Genomic DNA, 4,368 nt, shown 5'->3' with positions numbered 1-4,368 from the left:
AAGGTTTAACTTAGGTTTCTAGATCAATCTAATTGGTGATCAGGCAATTAGAAGCATCAAAAACATAATAGAATAAACAACTTAGAACCATCAAACTTAAGTAAAAGAGAGATAAATAATTTAGACTACATACTGAGTTCAATCATAATCTTAAATAACTAAATTAGTTCTCATAATGTCACACATCAACATCAAATAAAGTTTAAACATTGAAACCAAATCAAGAAAAATAAAGAATAACAAAAAGAATAAAGAAACTTTAAGAGTTGAAATCTTGATCTCCAAATCTTCTTGAATTCTTCAATTTCCTCTCAGCTCCAATAATACTTTTCTTCAATGATTTTGTGGCTGAATCGGTCACGACCCAATACTCCCCTCGAGCCCGTGACAATCGTCGCGACGTCCTGGTAGACATTCGTTACCCGGAGTGCCAAGCAGAACTCTGCAAGGCTTTAGTACCATTTTTTTCATCTCCCCTGTGAGTAATCATCGCCAAACCTCATTTTTAAAGAATTTTAAGCTTTTTCCCTTTCAAAACCGTGGAAAAATAATTTTCGCCTCACAAGGACATTTTCGTTATTTTTTCTCAAAATTTTTCGAACCCGACTAAAGATGTAGTACATGAGTGGAAAACACATATTTCATTATTTAAAATAAATTTGGGTGTCTAAAACATTTATTAAAAATGATATTGCAACTATTTGAATAAAATAAAAATATTCAATAAAATATTCTAATTTCTTGTAAAACAATATTCATAGAGTCATTGGTAAATAATTTTTTTTGTAATGTAAAAGCTAAATAAATTCATACGTACAATAATATAGATAACCAGGATATGAAATTTACTTTACAGTGACTCATGGGCCCACAAGGAACAAAAGTGCTCAAAGGCAGTAATCCTACAATTTTTGGAGTAGTAAAGCCAACTATAATCCTTGACGATATCTGCTATCCATAGGCTACCTCGGGCCTAAAATGGTTGAAAAGGAGGGTGGTGAGATTATAAAATCTCAATGAGTAAACAAATACCATCTAAACCATCTAAAGTCGAGTAAATGGAGACAGATAAAATAGTTTAACATACTGAAATTCATCACCTTTCAACTTATTTCAACCAAATAAAATCAATTCATATAAATCGAGTAATTAACATGGCTTATGAGTATCTTAAAACTTTGGCTCGTACCAAAATCATTCTCATACCCAGTTATCAAGGATACCTTGATCGAGGGCTATCCCAAACCGAGTCCGCCAAGGCTGTTAAAAATTTCGTATATGCGTAAACATATTTTTAGTTTGAAAAACACAGCCTTTCCTTGGCATTGGCCGAGTTCACCCTCACGTTGTGGTTTTGCATGAGTGAACTCTAAAGTGTTAACCTCAGGAGTTATCCACCTACGCCTCTCATACTAAGGTAAGATATAACGGGGTTTACCGTGCCCCTCTAATAGGCTGGTATACAGAAACCCGCCCACTGCAGTAAGCTAATAATTATCCCACCAATCAATAAAAATTCAATAACATGATATGGCAATTATTGTAATTCACAGCCTTTCAAGGCTAAATACATAGTTCATATACTTCAACACAAATACCAATTCAGCCATTCATGCTAATATTGTCATAAGCCAATCAATTAGAACCATAAATTCACAATACATCAAATGGTATCCAATTACTCTATTTGAAAAACCATCATTCAATTTTAAAACAATTTTATGAAATTATTTCATTAAATCACATTTTGTTTATAAAACTGAAAAATTAATCATTTAATTCATTTTTCATAAATTTCACAAAATCGAATAAAATCACTTTAGATAATTAAGATGATAGTAAGGTTACTCACAGTACTAGGAGTTTGATATACTCCTATTCTCAATCTTCGAGCACAATCTCTTTACCCTTGTTAGAGGGCTTACCACCTATACATCATACGTGACACGAATTTCAATAAATTGTATCAATTTATCATAAACTATTTCAAGCTCTATAAATCTATATGAATGCACGAAATGTGATGCAAAATGTCCGAAAATCTATTTAAATACAGTATTCAACCAAATTTGCACTATTCTCGGTGTAATTGGCTAAAACCTCCAATTTAACTCCAAATCAATTTCTTGCACTTTCTACACTCCAATTATACTTAAAATACCTCAATGACAGTGAATATGATTCAATTTATCAGTCTGAACTATAAATTGCACATGTCTATACATTAGGTAAAAATTCATATTTTCATGCCAAAATTTCCCATTAAATTTCTAGCCTCACCAATCATTAAATACCACCAAAATATCATGAAATATCATCAATTTCAGCCTTAATATCCTCCCTAGAAAATTCGGCCTCTTGTGGGTTTGTGAAGAACAAAGTGATTCCTTGCTAGATTTTCATACTTTCCATTACCAAACAACCAAAAACACTTAATTAGCTTGAAATCTAGCAAAATCAATGCTCAAAACCTCTCCTCTCAAATTCAGCGAGCATGGGTTCATCATGCAAACTTGAGTTCTATGCATGGTAAATGAAAAAGAAAGCATGGGTAGTGTAAATCACAAGATAAAATCACAAAATTTTACCTTTATTAGCTTAATCCCTTAAAATCCCACACTTTTTCTTCAATTTTCCCACCTAGGGTTTGTGTTCTTTCCTTTCCTCTTCACTTCATGCTTTGGCCAGTCATATGGGTGAGACTAAGAGAGCTTTAAATAGATTTTACAAGGAAATTCTAGAATAATCCAAGCTTGACACATGGCATGTTTCCATTGGTCCATGTGTAATCTTATCCATTAAGCAATCTTTCTCCACCACATAAAATGTTTCAATTATCCACAATGTGAAATGGTAATGGCTGAAATCCATGGGCATGACAAGTGTTAGGTGGTGTAAAATTCCAATTTTGCCCCTAGGGTGGCAAAATGACTATTTTACCTTTATGCTCGGAAAAATATCGAAATTAAAATTTTTCACTTCTCAAACTCAAATTATACTCCAAATGATCAATCTTGATAAAAAATTTCATCCAATACTCCCATCTTAACCTCGGGTGGCAAAATGACCATTTTGCCCCTAGGTCATGAAAATTTCAATTTGACTCCAAATTGATCTTCGAACTCCAAATCACCATTTTAAATCATTCCTAGACTGTAAAATTTTCAATTTCACCCTAAAATCTCCATTTGATCTAGTTCGAGATTTAAATCAACTTTGTTGTACCTCTAGGTACAATACCTACTTTTGTAAATTTTTCAAGACTCTCTCAGCATGCAAACATGTTATCCATCACATGTATGTCATAAAAAATATTTTATAAGGTCGGGCTTTACAGCACTACCCCCCTTAAAATAAAATTTTGACCTCAAAATTTCACTTATCAAATTCCAAGAAAAGACGTGGATATCGGTCTTTCATCTAGTGCTCGACTTCCCATGTCATCTCTTCCATTCGAGCATTCTGTGGCATCCCCCTCGAGAGCCCACTCTAAGGTATTGTTTATTTGGTTCCCCATCACTTGACTTACTCGTATTCGCCACGCCTAAGGGTGGCACGACAGGCCCTGTAGAACCTTCTCGCCAATCTTCAAACTCGAGACCTTTTGCTCCCCCCGAAAGGAACGCCTTTAACCATTGAGATGTTTTTATTCCTCAACATTTGATCCTTTTGATCTAGAATACGTACGGATTGCATCTAAGTCAAATCATCCTTAAATCATCAATCATGCATGTTTACTTAACTATCCATAATTTTTCTACCTTGATCTTTTATCAAACCTTCCAACATTCAAGCATTTCATAATACATAAGGATCAAACACCTTTTATTTATCCATAGATATATATTTAACATCACAGATAATTCAAATTTGATAACCATTAGTAACCATATTCTCAAAAAGAAACTCTCGTACTTTTATGATCAAGTACTTATTAAGTAAATCTCAAACCACTAAAACCATTCTTCATTTTAGTTGGGTACATCACCAACTCCACATATACGTATACACGAACATTCAAGTGTCCATATTCCTCATTATGTATACGGATCTCGATTTTCAAATGCCTTCAGACTAATTTCTCTTTATTCATTCCCATCCATAATCAAGATTTAATAGAATAATCTTCATAATTCATACAAATTCTCATCATGCCTATGCATAGTTCCACATCATTTACATACTTATACTCTCTTCTTATCATTTCCAATTATATGCTTAAGTTTCCTTGTACTATATATCATTGCATCACAATGTCATCTCCTTTGAATTATAATCTATTATGCGTGTATGCTTTATAATCCCATTGATGCCTCAAAGATTCATCTTAACTTAATCATTGCATCTTATGCAATACCACAATTCTTA

Source organism: Theobroma cacao, chromosome 2, assembly GCF_053813885.1.
Source record: "Theobroma cacao isolate CCN51 chromosome 2, ASM5381388v1, whole genome shotgun sequence".
Taxonomy (NCBI): domain Eukaryota; kingdom Viridiplantae; phylum Streptophyta; class Magnoliopsida; order Malvales; family Malvaceae; genus Theobroma; species Theobroma cacao.
This window is presented reverse-complemented; position numbering follows the sequence as displayed.